We start from the raw sequence: 17,061 nt of genomic DNA, 5'->3' as shown, positions 1-17,061 counted from the left end.
TACTACTAAATCCTTGCAATAACTTATGATGTACATCCTTGCTGAAGAGTCAAGAAAACAAAGGCTTAGAAATGGTGAACTCGCTAGCTGCAGTCATTCAGTTGGAAAAGTTCAGAGCTTGAATATAATCCACAATTGCAAAATTTAGCTTACTCACATATTTAATGATAGTGGTTATATTTTTAATTAGAAAAAAGATCTGAATGACATCACAACAAGTATAGAACACATACACAGGAATTTGTAGAAATAAATGTACCACAGTCACGAAATTTTTTACCTTTCTTAAATATCCTTAGATATTTACTATTTAATAAATATACTTAGGGATATATTCAATTTAGTGAGGATTTAATCATTTTTATTATTTTTATTCTTTTTAAAAAGTTACTAATATTTAAGTGTATTTTCCTTCAATTTTCTTTTTCTGTGAAATAATATCATTTTGTAGTCATTTGACATATGCAGAAGTGAAAGAAACTTGACTAAAGCTTGTGTTAAAAATTCATGAGTCAAAAAAAAAACGATCACATAGTGATAATAGATCCACTAAACCATATCTCTTTTCGTCTCTTCATATGTTCTTAGGATCATAAAGAAACTGCTAGAAAGGTTATTTTTTACTTCCATTAAAAGCTTTGTATGAACAGCTTTCCCTAAGGCAACTCTGTTTTATGCCGTATTACTCAGAATCTAGGGTAATCCAATCCTTGTTTCTGCCTTACTACTTGTTCAGTGATTAGTATTCAGGCTCCTTCCTTGACTTAAGACATTTGTGTCAACCTCCTAGAGTGTGTGCTTGAGTTCTTATGGCTGTTATGGGTTATTTTTTGATAATGGTGATGAAATTGCATTAAGCAATTTAGAATCTCTCACTTTCCTTTTAAGTATTAAGTATTGATGTATATGCCATGATGTCACTCATTCTTTCTCTGAATGCATTAACCTTCATTCTCTGTGTTTGTGTCTGGTCTGTCTGTCTAATTTGAAATAAAAGCCCTCTGGGAAAAGTCTAATTTGGTGCTGTGTACAATCTAAAGTCATTGCATGAGCTCAGAAAATGTTTATTAATGAATATAATTGTCAACATTATTAGTGGATATTATTGATTCATAGTAGTGATAATAATAGGCATTTTTTGTTATTGGAAGGAGGTACGAGATCTAAGTTTTCTTAATGAAGGAAATACAGTTAACGTGTGTGTATACATTACGTGCAAATGCACACACATACATGTATACATATACACATATGTGTATAGGTATTCAAAAACTATTGTTTTTCATGTCCACATTGGAATAGAAAATGTTTTTAGATGAGCATTTTATGCTTCAGTTAAATACACTTTAATAATCATGAAAATAAGCCAAGATACATCTAAATGTTGGTCGCATTTTCACTTAAGTTAATTTAGAAAATGCTTATGATTTCTGTGTTAACCTATACCAAACACACCTGGTAATCTGCTGCACATTAGAAACAAAAGAGAAACAAAAAACAACCCCGGTTGTCACAGTGCCCATCATGCAAGTTGCACACAAGTGAGTAAGCACTTGCACCCCAGGCTGCTGAATGTGGAGACAGGGCTTCAGGTGTGGAAAAAGAAAAGATGTGGAATGCCTTAGAAAATTGGCTTTTTTTAGATTACTTTCCTCATTCCAGCAGAGGACTAGCCTTGTTGGGCACTACCATGTACTAGTCAAATTTAAGCTTCAAAAGAACCTTAGGAGGTATTTGATTTCCATTTTTACATGAGAAAACCAACTCAGAAGAAAAAAAAGAGAAAAGAAAACCAACTCCGGAGAATTTGTGATGAACATACAAGACTACAGAGCAGAAGTTTGAATCCAGTTTTACTCCATTCAAGGCCTAAACTTTGTTTCCTTAGTAACTCCCTAAATGAAGCCTTAAGATCCAATCAGTTAGAAAATTAGGAAGCTTTCCCTCATTTGATGTATTAATAAATGTATAATGAACGTATAATTTGAATTATTGATAGTTATTGTCCATAGAAGATTAGCAACTATTTAAATGCTCAGCCTCAAGCTAATATGGTAAAGCTGAGCTGCAAAATCATACTGAGTACTGTTTTATTTTCTGTAAAAAACTGTCCACTGCAGATTTCTGCTGGTCATGAGCCTAAAGGTTTACCTCATATACTTATTTTTTATAAATGTATCTCATGGCCTGATAATGCTCTGGACTTATTAGAGAGGCATGGTCTTTCACATGCTTTGACCCAGTATTATTAGAGTACGACATAATATATTTTTGTGATCCCTGCATCTCTGTAAGAAAATTATAGGACTCATTTTGGTTCACTTTGTCTGGATTAAGGAGCAACATTGGTGTCTCAGCTGTCCAAGCCTGAAAAATGGATTGCTACTAAACGTATCATTAAGCACAACAATCAGTAACTTCAGCACAGGCTCAAAGTAGCAATGCTCCTGCTTGAGAAGGAAAAAGTAGAGATATAGCACTGTTAAATGCAAATTTATTTTGACTTGATGTTGCATTTCATCTGTTCATAGAACATAGGGTTATAGAATAAAAACACATTAAAAATGGACCTTTTCTTCACTCATTCTGATGGCAAAACTGAAATATAGGCCTTTTCAGCTAAATGTTAGAGTATCAGATTAGATTTTCTGTTACTTTCTGGGTTAACTTGAAGTCTCAAGCTTCTTTGAGATGGAATAGCAAGGGAGTAAGTCCTAGAGAATCACTTATTTTTAAGGCATTGTTAATTGACTTTAACCTGCAATTTGTTTCATATTCAGAGTGATCACATTGAATTTCAGAAGCATTATGTTACCTTTTAAATGTTATTTTAAAATATTTGTTCCCCAAATTGTGTTGTAGCTGTCCGTGTTCCATAAGATATAGTAAATAAAAATGTAGTTTACATTTGAAAAGTGTTGTGTAAACAAAATTAAATAAGTATTCTTTTTCTATAACACTTTTCAGAAATTTTCATTTCCAGGGAAGAGTTAGAATATGCAGCATTTCCCAACTGATTTCAGTAGGAGAACTTTTATGACTAAAAACCAAAATGAAGATTTTCCATGCAAGACACTGTGATATGCTCTAATTATTAACTGAAATTTTAAATTAAGTACTTATATATATATGAAACATATGGATGAATTTAATGAGACTTAATAGATGTCTCAGATTATTGTTGAAACTCCAAAATTGAGAACAGCAGATAATAAATAGTCCGTAATCTGCTAAGGATGTCTAAATACATTCATAACTAACGATAGATGTGCTCAATAGTTTTTAATTCTCCATCAACCCATATGAGAGGGCCAGAAATTCAACAGAATGGTGGCAGAAAGCCATGGAAGTAGAGTTGTCAGCTTCATGGAGAATATAGTAATATTTCATATGCCCACCTATGTTTTCTCCTGATGCTACCCTCCCCCCACACACACACACACCACATATGAACACACATAGGAGAATGGTTCTTTCTCAAATAAGCCAATGGAACCACTTTTAAACCATTGGGTGTACTGAAGGGTCCAGGGTAACATCAGTTCATCAGCATTCTTCTCAGTTGATGAAGTTGCTCAGTTATGGAAATGTGCTAGACTAACATTTCATTTGAGGGACACTCAGTGAAACAATTCTTGAGAGAGCTCGGCCCAGGTCATTACATTAAGGAAAATACATGAACATAGAGACTATTACCTAATTATCATGCCTTGTTTTTTTTCCCAAGCTTTGAGCAGTTTTGGGGAAAAAAGAGATGGAGGATGCAGGATATATTTGCAGAATATATATACAATGTACAAGTTTACAGTGGATGAAGTGGTTCAAGTGATCAAGATGGCTGGCACATGAGAACTACCAGATAAGGCAGAAATAAGCATAAGGTGTGCCACTGGGAACAGTTGCTGGGGTGGGTTGTGTGTTAGAGCACACCTAGCCCATTTGAGGGAATTGTGCAATCCTTTACAAAGGGAGTATGTTATAGGGCAATGTTTCTGAAGAAGTCACCAATGTGCCCCACAATAAAGCCAGTGTTTGTAGATTTGCCATAGTGGGGGGCATGGCATGATGATCATCAAGCATTAGCCAAGTGGAAACTACAGAACTAGTACAAAAAGATTTCTGCACATCTACCTGCAATCCCCTTCCTTGCATTGACCCTTTAGAAAAGCTAAAGACTAAGCCCTACCCCCTTCCCCACTGGGGGTTACAGACCCAAAGTTCAAACCCAAAATGAAGAGAGGGGTAAAGTACAGTTAACTGACTGTAAGTGTGAATTTTAGCTTTATTTAGTACCAGAGTTATTAATAGCCGAGTTGTTTTTGTCCTTTCTCTCACCCCCAATATAGGACTTGTTCTGACCATTGACAATGACTATAATGCTATAAGACCTCATGGAGATGTATTCCAGGGACCTGAAAAGGATTCCCCAAAAGCATGTTGAACATGGATTTGAGAAAAATAAAGCTTTTTTAAATTGTTTCTTATTAGACTCAGCCTAACATGCCAGTTAAAGACTATGCTTAATTTCCATGTTGTTAATTTTATGTTAAATTATCAAGTTATTGTATTTTTTAGTTACAGTAATACAAATTTACTAACTTCAGATGAGATTGATTCTACAACAAAGTTAGAAATAGCATGTATTTTATATACAAGTGCATAATATATATAAAATACTTTATGAAATATTAATGGACATAATTCATTGTGAAAATATCTATTTTAGAACATCAGATTATGTATCAGGAAAATAAAACTGCTAATATATATTTTATTATTTTAATTCATAGCTAAGAACCCAATTATTATATTAATCATATTCAGCTGATAATATCTGTTAATGTCAGAACCAGAGGGCTAATGGCAACTTAAATTAACTATCTGTGTCGAGTTTTAGAAGAACAATAAGAATGCCAAAAGGGGGAAAGAAACATATGAGTATATAATAAACTCAGACATTGTTTGGTAAAATTATTAAAAATTTGCATATAATATTTCTGTATCATGTAGCTGGTGGCAAAGACATCAGTCATCATATTATCTGTACATTGAACATGATAAATTGATTGTGTTCTAATGAAAGGATCTAATTACTTAGAGAAATGAAGAGAACATATGAAAGCTCTTTAGCTCCAATGGCCATACATTATCATTAATAACACTGAACACTATGTGGTTTAATTCCTCTGCTCTGAACATTTTGGAACATACAATCTTCCTAATTCATTTCTTTACAGGTCAGATAATTAATTTATCATATTCCTAAAAATAACGGGCAAATACCACATGAAATCCATACAATAGTATTCACAGATTTTGTACTTCAATTTTTTTTCCATTGTTGCTAAACTTCCACAGGTAACAAACATTAAGCCTATGCATACTCATTGGTTCAATATATAATTGTAAGTTCATTCAATAATTTTTGTAGCATGTCCTGTGATCATAAAATTATGTTGTAACCTTGCGATAGCCATAAAAGAGAGTCAAGATTTAATATTATATCAACAGGCTGGAATTCAAGGTCAAAATCAGTAGGATGAAATTTAACAGGGGAAATGAAAACTTGTGTACTTGGGCTTAAATGATCATTTGTGCAAATGTCACATAGAGAGATGTATGCTGAGAAATGAATGGCTGAATAAGTAAGCCCAGTTGAGAATGAGATTACACAACATTTGAAGGATGCTTCTGCAAAAGGAGGATTAGAGCTGTTAAACAGGTGAAACTACAGAATTTCTCTTTAGTAGTTTTTAATTCAAGAAATAATACGTTAAAAACCACTGCTATCAAATACAGAAATTAGGGGATCCCTGGGTGGCTCAGTGGTTTAGCACCTGCCTTTGGCCCAGGGCGTGATCCTGGAGTCCCGGGATTGAGTCCCACGTCGGGCTCCCGGCATAGAGCCTGTTTCTCCCTCTGCCTGTGTCTCTGCCTCTGTGTGTGTGTGTGTGTGTGTGTGTGTGTGTGTCTATCATGAATAAATAAATAAAAATCTAAAAAAAAAAAAACACGGAAATGAGTGTTTTGCAAGGTGGTGAGTGCCTTCTCTACGGTGTCCTTGGAAACTTCCAAGCAATGACTTGTATATTTCATGAAAGCTGATTATATAAAAGTCATTTCTGCAATCAAATCTGAAAGAAATAATTAACTCTAAGATTCCTGCATCGTATTTTTTTCTTATTTATGTGACCCAGCACTCACATTGGCATTTACATTCTGTTGTTTTAAGTATAGGTATTTACCTAGATGTTTAGTTCATTTCTAGAGTTTTTTTTCCTATGCAGTAAATTCTGAAAGATTAGTACCTGCATCTTACTTACATCCTTACCTCCTATAGGATGTCTAGAAGCCTTGAACTAAAAGCACACCAAAAGCATTGGGTATATTATGAAATTAATAAACAATAGCACTTTCTTGAACAACATATAAGAGAAATACTTACCACAGTATTAAAATGACATTTTCATGAGAGATATCTTGTAAGAACAATGCAGAATCTGAAGTTTCATCTAACTTGCATGCTGACAAGTCAGCCTGCCTCAGTTTTATGGATGCTTTCTGAACACCCAAGATTCTTTGGTCAGAGGATACCACAGTTTCATAAATGTTAAGGGAAACCCTGAGATTCCTGGATTAGAAACAGAGGATTTCTTACTCACAATAACAAAGAGCATGGAAATCAGCCCAAGTCAGTTCCTCAAGCCATCAGAGTGCAGAGAAGTAACGCAGATGAGCCAAGATAGTGCATGCATGCCCAGGTTGTATTACGTACAGGACAGAAACCTGAGCTTGATTAGGGAATCCCAAATCTTTTATATTGAGTAGGAACTGGTTTTCTTCTGCTCCAAAGGGAAGAAATGGGATGCTATCTTCCTAGGCTGTTTGCTATACAAAGTCTTTGATAAGGTAGTTCAAAGAAAGTTTAGTTGTGTCATAAGACACACACAAACACAAGACACCCGTAGTGAATTGTCTCCCAACCATATCATTTATAAAATCCTTCTGCATTGTCCCCAAAAGAGGGCACTATTTGAGCCAGACTTCGATGTGCACTGTGTGATAATGATGGGGAAAAGGAAGGAACATGGAGAAATCATGGAAAATGAAATCTACACATCCACTGTGTCAGAAGTGACCTCAAGACTGTGAATTATCATTAGATAAATAATTTGAGCTTAGTATCTGCCATGACTGTCTATTGACTCTCATGATATTTGTGGCTTTTATTTATTGTTGGAAAACCTCTGATTCTACCTTCAGCGGTTTATTTCTCTTTTGTTGTTCAGTTGCTACTTCTTGTACCTTTGTTTGTCTGTGCTATAGCTTTTATTTTACTGGCCACGTAGATGAGCAGCTAACCAGAGCATTTGTGGGGGAGGGAGGGCTGGTCATCCTAATCAAGATAGAAGACCTGAAAAAAAAAAAAGAAAGAAAAAGAAAAAAACAAACAAACAAACAAAAAACCACGATCTATAAAACACAATTTCCAAAAACTCAGATCTTCTATAAGCATTTCTGTAATTTGTTTGGTTTCCATACCTCACACCAGCAATTCTATTGAAAAGCTGTAAGAAGATGACAGTAGATATTATCATGAAAATACACAGGGACAGAACTCTTTCTTGCTTTACAAGTTTTAGAGATAGCAAGTTTCTTTTTAAAAATAACAGTGTTTATTCTACTTAGAAATAACCAAGGCTTTTATTCTTCTTGGGGTTTTTTCTCTGTAAAAAGACACAGTTTATAAATTGATACAGATCTGACTATTTAGAATATCCAAAATGTTTGATTTAAATTTCTTTAAACCCTGTTGAACTCTTTGATACAAATAATCACTAATTTTAATCTCACTGAATCTGTCGTCATCATTAATATCAAATACTTTAATGAAATGCTCAATTGAATGTGGGCCTCTGAATAATATTGAACAAAGATAGTTAATGATCCCCAAATCAAGTATATGATTGTAATGGGATATATTATCCCACATTAGCACCTAGAACAGAGGAAAGAGCCAGTAACTTTGGTTGAACTGAGCTTACTGGGTTTGTGAGGACAAATAATTAAAATGAGAACTTTCATAAAGTGTTTCAGTAATCATACAAAGAATGGCATATCATATGTTTTGTTGTTAAGTTTATTTCTGCCTTTATCACTCTCCAGTTCACACAAAAGAATAAAGACATTGTCCACGAATAGATAAGCATTGCCCCATGTAATATACACATTTTTACCCTATAACCTATTTGAGAATCACTGAGACATGCTTCTTGGGTGAGTATACTGCATTGTTGATCTCTAAAACTACATTAAGAGCACCAGCATTGGACTCCGCGTTAGGTTATCATATGTGACTATTTTACACTACATCTACATATAATAATTTTTAAAATTTGTTTGGCTCTTATCCTTTCACTTTCAAATAAGAATAATGAAATTACTATTCTGTTCATTTCAGGAAAAAAATAATATATTTAAAGATTAGACTGAGGTTCCAGAAACCTACAGACTGGCCCTTGTATCTTCAAAGTAATGAAGTGGTTCTGAGCATGGCATTGGTGAAAAGTGAGTGGAATTCTGAGTCTGTCCCTCACTCTTTGTGCTAATTACAGGAAGTTACTTCATCATACCAATTTGGTCTTCAGTTTCCTCCTGTTTAATGAGGACAATACCTCCCAGATTAGGGTCATACATAACAATACAATATATACAAAGGACTGAGCACAGCTTCTTGCACACATTAAACCATATGACTTCAGCTTTTCTGGGTCTCAATTTCCTCAACTCTAAAAATAGGGTTAGACTATATCATTTCTAAGGATTTTCTGGCTCTAACTTCATATGCAAACTTGTGCATTCTCTTGGTTTTTACTTGGGGCTCCTCAATGCTGTTGCCCGTGGTTCTGCTCAGTTTTGCTATCTTTCTAATGCAATTTTTTTAATCCTTTGACTCTGTAGGATCTGGGGAATAGAACATAAATGTATGATCATATATATTTTCCATACTATCATGACAGATATCTAATACCCAGACATGGCATGTGAGCATTTTTCATGCATAATCTTGCTACTCTCCTGACTCTGGTTCACCTTTGATAACTAAATCACTGATGAGGACCAGAGGGCGAGAGAGATAAAGAGAGAGAGGGAGATAGGGAAGATGTCAGGGAAGAGGGTTGAGATTGAACATGTCAAGAATTCCACAGCTCGGATACTCTGAGATTATCATTATAAAGAACGGGGACAGGGTATGACAGGCACTATAGACATCAACAGAATTAGAGTTCTGGGCTGCAGATTCTTTTTCCACAGAACAGCTCTTGACATGCGGAAATGAACCCCACATTTGTAAAGGCCAATTGACCAAATGTTAAGTAGTAAACTCCATTGTCTCCTAAAGTCTAGACATATCTGATACTACATTAGACACTTAAACAAGTTTAGAAACCCTCTTTCAGCATGAAAGACAGCAATAAGTGGTGTCTCTAATATCCTTAGTAAGAAAATTGCCAGAGAGGAATTTAAGATTTATATGGGAGCCATATTATTCAATAATTACCTTTTTAATAAAACGTATATCCATCTTTTGAGGTTGTAACTGTAGAGGCTTTAATTTTAGGTGAGAAGAATAATATATATACAAATAAATAACTAATGACCACATAGCCAACGTGCTATGCAGAAGCTCAGCTGGCTTCTTCTCTGGCATGCCAAGATACTTACAAATTTGAGACTTGTATTAAATCATTGTTGATATATCTGATATATCCCACTCATTTCCCTATATTATTAGTAGCTAGAGGACTATATTTTAGTCATTGATAGAAGCCTGGAATACATAAAATCCCATCATCTGTGCCACTGAGTGAATACGTGCTGAAACAAGATGAAGTTGGTCACTCAATTTTCTCTATTATCTTAAGATCTTGAAAGTCCTATTCATCTCTTAAATGAATATCATAGTGTCTTTTAAAATATTTCTGTAAATTTTATATAGTTTTATTCATTAAAAACTGATTCTTTCTCTGAAAGATCTTCAGTGGTTTCCTAGGTCGGGACCTAATGGGGGTCATTTGAGTAGCACTGGGCTTTTTTCCTTGGCTTCAATCAAAATTCTCTGTCTTCTATCTCAGCATCTCATTGTTACACGAAAAATAAGTTGGTCCACTTCCATCACATGAGGAACTCACCTTTCTTCTTCAAGAACCTTATAACATATCCCTTTCGCCATCAGGCTTTCTTGAAATCCCCTACACAACTAGTTTAAGTGTCCTCTCAGCTAATGGTGTTTTTGTAAACATTTGTACTATGGTAGTCATGAATTTGTGATATAGCCTGTTATCTTTGTTTTGTCTCCTTTGTCAAACTGTGGATCACCTCATTCAGCCAACAGCCAACATCTCTTGGTAATGTCAGAGCGAGGATGTCTTCTTTGAGTCCCGTAGATTGAGCAGATTCCTTGGAGTAGAAGGGACAAACAAACCACAAGCTCTCTCATGATCATTTGCATCCAGCCCATATGATAATGAACAGAATGGAGAACTTTAAAAATTATGACTTACCAAATAAGATTTCTAAAGAACCAGCTCCTGTGTTAACACTATCCTATATTATTCTTAAAAGAAAGAAATATTTTTGCTCTTCTCAGAATTGGCTGATGGTTACTGCCACAAGGTTATAGAATATTTCTGCTTCCAAAAACACTTATTCTTTACCATATCGCATAAATAAAAATTTATCTCTGAATCTGAAGTGATTTGCATGCTAACGACAGAGAAAGCATACATTGAACAAATGTTATAATTTTGTTACTTACAAATATTCACATTAAAGTATAATTATATAATAAAAAGACTTTCCCCATGATATCTTTAATTCCACACTTTTAAAAATTGTGTTTCTATAAACCTCAGGGTTCCCAAGATGAAATTGGTTCCCTTAAAAGAAAGTTGAGGCCACGTGGATTTATTCTCTATATAAGATGTGTCACCTTTGGACACTGTATTAGTGTCCTAGGGCTGCTGTGACAAAGTACTTCAAGCTGGGTGGCTAAAACAATAGAAATTTATTTTCTAACAGTTCTAGAGGTTAGAAGTCTGAAGTTAAGATGTCAGCGGTATTGGTTCATGCTGAGCCTCCAGTGACAGCCAGCAACCGTGGTGTTCCTGGACTTGTAGTTGTTGAATCACTACAACCTCAGCCTTGTCACCTGGCATTTTCCCTGTGCATCTGTGTCTCTTCTTTTGAAGTGATTAGTCATGTTGGATTAGGACTCACCCTGATGATTTCATTTTAACCTGCTTACGTCAAAGACCCTGTTTCCAAATATAGTCACATATACTAGATATTGGGATCAGGACTTGAACTAATTTATTCAAATCAAACACAAATGTGTTCAGGACATATGTGTTTGGCAGACACAGTTCAACCCTTAACAGGCAGCATTTGAAGACTGAGTAAGGGTTTGTAATTCCAAGACCAGAAAAAAACAAAGACAGCCACTGTTTGAAATTCAGAGCTTTAACTGTACTAAGAAGCAATGCTGGGTGTTTCAAGGTCTTTTGTCTATGTGCATTGGTATATCAGTTTTATATTAAGAGAACAATTGGGCATAGCACACATCAGAATCACACAAAAAAACTGTTTTAAATGAATTAGCAGGTTGTATAGAAAGATCCTTGAAAAAAAAAAAAAAAAAGAAAGATCCTTGAGCTTGCAGTCTAGACCTCTGATTTTGCAGTAGAAGATGCCTTTGACAGCATGAATAATGAAATCTAGACTAGTCTCTTAACCCTTTCTGTAGATTTTTAAAATTAATTTGTTAAGAAAGAAGAGCAGGAAGATGCCTATCATATATATTGAAATATATTGATTCTTTTTGAAGTAAAATTTGTAAATTGTGGTAAAATATGAAAATCTTCCCTTGAACTGAGTTGTCCCCTAGAGAAGCGTGTAGGAGTTTTCTGCTGAACATCCACTGCTAATACCCAAGACAGGAATGGTTTCTGCTCCTTTGACTTGGGGATCTTCCCTTTAAGGTTTATGAAAGATCTTTCTACATAATGGCATAACTTCATAACACACACTCAGACAGTGTAGACTGTGAAATTGCAGATATATTCATGTAAGACCTTCTATTAGTATGTTATGGATTCATATAATAGAGGCAATCTTACATTGTATGGTAACGAGGATGATTTCTTCAAATGGAAAATGTAGAAATGAGGAAGATTGGTATCTGTGTAAAATAGCCAAAATTCAAGGGAACAGGAAAAGACATTCCTATAATTTATGGACACTAAAAAGTCGTTAAGAAACTCATGGGATTCAGCTTTTTTTGTAATAGCTTTTTGAGGTAGAATTCACATACTATACTATTCACCTATTTAAAGTGTACAGTTCAGTGATTTTTTTTAATATTCCCAGAGTTGTGAACCTATCACCATAATCAATTTTAGAATATTTTCATCACCCAAGTAAAGAGACCCTATATCCTTTAGCAGTGACCTCCCTCCATCCCCTGTCTTAGGCAATAGCTAATCTACTTTCTGTCGGTATATATTTGTCCATTATGGACATTCCATATAAATGAAATCAGACAGCATGTGGTTTTTGTGTTGGGCTTCTTTCCCTTAGCATAATATTTTAGTTTTATAGAAGATATAGCATGTAGATAGACAAGAATTTATTTATTTATTCAACAGTTGATGTACGTTTTGGCCTTTCCACTATTTGGCTATTATGAATAGTATTGCTATGACATTCATGTGCAAGCTTTTAGTGTACATTGGTTTTCATTTCTCTTGGGTATACACTTAGAAATGGAATTGCTGAATCATATGGTAACTTTATGTCTAACCTTGGGAAGAATGACAGGATTGTTTTCCAGAGTGGCACCATTTTACATTTTCATCAGCAGTGTGTAAGTGTTCCCATTACTCCACATCCTTGTCAACACTTACTATTATCTTCCTGTGATTATAGCCAACCTAGTAGATGTGAAACATTATCTCACTATTATTTCAATTTGCATTTCTCTGAAGGCTAGCTGATGATATTGAGCATCTTGTAATGCATTTTTTGCCTATTTGCATATTTTCTCTGGAGAAATACCGACTTTGATCCGGTATGTGATTTACAAATATTTTCCCCTGTTCTTTGGGTTGGCTTTTCATTTTCCTGTTGGTGTCCTTCAAAGCACAAAATTTTAAAGTTTTGATAAACTTCAGTTTTATCTATTTTGGAGGATTGTTTGTACTTTAGGTGTCATATCTAAGCAAACTGCCTAATTCAGTATCATGAAGATTTACAGTGATGTAAAATTTCTAAGAGTTTTAGCCCTGAGATTTAGGTCTTTGCTCCATTTTGAGTTGATTTTTATATATGGTATGAGGTAGGGGTCCAAATTAATTCTTTCTGCTTCTGTAATTCTTATCTTACTTATCACAACTTAATTCAGACTCTGATCTGTACATCTGATCTTCTCTACCTCATGAACTCAGCTCATTGATACCTTCTAACTGAAATAGTTTCTGCAACACAAGCTTTCAGCTGTTTAATGTTATATGTATTCTGTCTTACAGACCTTGACTTCTGGTCTATTCAACTAATAGACTTTCTCTATATATCTCCAATCTCCAAGTCAGGGTCCTGCAAAAGAAAATATGGCCGCCACTAAACACTGTGCTCTCTATTTGGGCAGAACTTTGGAAAGATCCATGGTAGTTTATCAGTTAGCTTTTCTCCAGTGAAGGCACACACTTTTTGCATTTACCCTCTAATAAGGGATCATATGAAACAGAATGTGGACACTTAACGCATTACGTAGTGTGTAGCCATGTGCCTTCTCACAGAGCACCTGTTTGAAAGTAAGCTTCAGATAGATCAATCATTTGTATGATTTTATGTACCCAATGTAAACAGCTATACAGAGACCTTTCATAATTTTATAGATTGAATTTTTTGTCTCCAAACTGATTCATTTAAAGGAGAGGCCACAATAGCCTATTCATTTCACCTAAGGCCTAGGGGAGGAGGTTTGCGATGAATTTCTCCTTTGCAAAGTGAGTATCTTCTTTCACAGCTTCCTAAATTCAGGTCTACTCTGCTTTTTCCTGGATTAAACACACCACTGAATGCACCACTCTTTCTTAGAACCTTCCCACCTACTTGTTTACATTCAGTTTCCATGTAGCTGTGACTCCTGACCTGTCATCATTCTTTTTTCACAGTCTCATTCATGGTAGCACTTGCATCCATTTTAAGGCCTTTTGTAACTCTTTCTGTATCAACTCTGACAATGTCTTCTTACAGATCTCAACGTTTTTTACTTAGCTTCCTTTACATTCATATCTTGATCCCAGTCCTCATTAGGCTTCGAATTTTCCAGCGCCCTTTTCAGTATCATCTGCCAATCAATCCTAATACCTAAAACACATTAACATTTCTGAAAAATTTATTCTCATTCAGTAACTTTTAGTCAGAAATAAAAAGAATCATGATACAGTGTACAATAAATTAGACAAAATAGGATATTTGATCATTATATTCATGTTGCATAACATTTAATGATATACTAAAAAAAATTGTTATGAAATTATTCATCATAAGACAAAAAAAAAATTTCCTTCTTGGTCCTGAGTGGAAACTTTCTTTTTTAAAAGATTTTATTTGTTTATTTGAGAGAGGAAGAGAGAGTGAGTGGGAGGGAGAGAGAGAGAGGATCTGAAGCCGACTGTGCTGAGTGCAGAGCCCGACGTGGGATTCCATCCCACAACCTTGAGATCACGACCTGAGCCAAAACCAGGACTTGGGTGCCAAACCAACAGAGCCACAAAGGCACCCCTTGACTGGAAACTTTTAAAGGATTTATTTAATAAACAAGATTATATTGAAATCCATATGTAAGTAAAAATGAACATAATTTGGTACAATTTCAGTATTCATAATATTTACATTGCTATTAGTAATTCTAGGGAACAAATAACTGAAGCATTCTACTTTACCTAAAAAAATGTACTGACAGCGATCAACTTGAAAATTTTAATAGAGAATACATTTTACTATAGCAGCACAAATCATTATTTCTTCTGTCTGCCACAATCATTACTTCAGGTAAAACCAAATGTGCTTTTGGCTAACATAAAAGAAGAGACATTTTAATGTTAACAGTTGTGAGATTTTTTTTTAACCTAAATGATTCCAACTATTGATCCTAGATTGAAATCTTCAAATAAAACTGATTTATTTCGTTAATGGAATATTTAAACTAGAGAAGTCTATCAACTTGGGGTTTCAGCCTGAATGAACCACCTCCATTTAGAAAATTGATCTTCCAGTCACACTTTTATTAACCTTGAGTTTTTAGAGCATGGTTGCTTTTAAAGAGAGAGAGAGAAAGAGAAATCATCTCCAGTAACATTTTATAGCATTGACAAGTTAGAGTATGGACATTAGAGCTAACTAACTCTGTGGTGTATAACCTCCCCACACACAAGCAAAATGAGCAATGTGCATATTTAAATATGCAAGCTAGATAACAGGTAGAGCAGTAAGTAGGAAATAAGCACTGTTCAATAGGTGCTAGGACACAGTGAACACTGATAACTCTAATAAAGAAAAAAACTCCAATAAAAATGGTAATTCCCCAATGATTACTTTCATTCACCAAATTATGATATCTCCAAGTTAATAAATTACTGAACCATGTTTATGAAGAGTTGAAAATGTCCTTGAGCAAGCGGTTATATGTCTTGCCTCTTGACTCATTAAGAGAAGGGCATTGTTGAGATGTGATTTACAGAGTTTGGTGCTCAGAATTAACTGGACACGGGATAACTACATTAATCTGAGCAGCTCACAGAGGCCTGGAGTACCTACGGGAAAGCAAAGTAAGTGACTGATTTACAGTGGGGATGCATGGTGGTGTAATTAGAATGCAGCTTGGGAGCTCAGTAGAACTAGGTTTGAATCCTGGCAGCTACACTTAAAGATATGGGTATTTGGGTAAGTTTCTTAACCTCCAGTAGCCCTTTGAAGTATGGATAACATGCCCTTTCATGGATATGAACATTAGACACAGTGTAACTGTGCTGTCTAAAAAGGAGCCACTGTGGGGCACCTGGGTGGCTCATTGGGTTAAGCGTCTGCCTTAGGCTCAGGTCATGATCCCAGGGTCCTGGGATTGAGCTCAGGATCAGGCTCCCTGCTCAACAGGGAGTCCTCTTCTCCCTCTTCTCTAAGCTTGTGCTCTCTCTCGCTGTCTCCTTCTTAAATAATGTCTTTTTTCTCTCTCTACAAAAAAAAAAAAAGGAGCCACTGTGTAAGTGATGACAATAAAATAGGAAACACAGGTGCCAAGGACCATCAAAAATCCCATCTTCTGGCACCAGTATTTTTCCCCCTGCTAGAAAACCACAGGAATGAAATTAAAATCAGAAGGTTTGGAATTTGGGTTTTTTAGGTTTGTTTTTGGGTTTTTTCCCTCCCAAAAAATCAGATGAAGAGGGATTTATACTATGAGCCTAATGTTTAAGGCAGGTATCTTCAAAATAGAAAAATTTTCATATAAACTGAGCAGGTGGAATCTTCAGGGTCACCCTACAGGGTTGGAGAAACTCAGACAACCTTCTCAACCCACTCATCCTTTCCTTCTGGCCACCAAAGTTCAAATGACCCATGTGTTTCTTACACATGATGTGAGAAGTTACTCAGCTAATAATTTCTTAGACATTCTATTAGTTTACTCGCAAGTGGACAAAGGAAAATCAGCTATGTAAGCTGTGGCACGTAAGTCACAATTCCGTTTGCTTGGGCTCTATGTAAAGACTGAGGAAAACTCTGGGTATTTGGATACAGCTCAAATATACTGATGCTTTCAAACAGGTCTGTGCAATTACTGTTGTGTTCCATTGTCCATTTGTCCGCATTATTGCTGTTGGCAGTTTTGTGTTCTTTGTATTCACATCACTTACTATTTTTCAATTGATCCATATTTTAGCTTTTTCAATTGTGTTGTTATTCTCAGTGACACTATTATTTGAAAACCGTGTGGCTTCT

At 35.2% G+C, this 17,061-nt stretch overlaps 1 protein-coding gene across 7 annotated transcripts in view; it reads left to right on the top strand.

Moving 5' to 3' along the window:
- Positions 1 to 17,061, top strand: part of RALYL (RALY RNA binding protein like) — a 709,315-nt gene that overhangs the window by 385,164 nt on the left and 307,090 nt on the right. The gene's annotated exons all lie outside the window — the stretch shown is intronic.

This window comes from Vulpes lagopus, chromosome 9 (assembly GCF_018345385.1).
Source record: "Vulpes lagopus strain Blue_001 chromosome 9, ASM1834538v1, whole genome shotgun sequence".
NCBI lineage: Eukaryota > Metazoa > Chordata > Mammalia > Carnivora > Canidae > Vulpes > Vulpes lagopus.
Note: the sequence above shows the minus strand (reverse complement) of the source record. Positions and strands in the feature narration are given on the sequence as shown.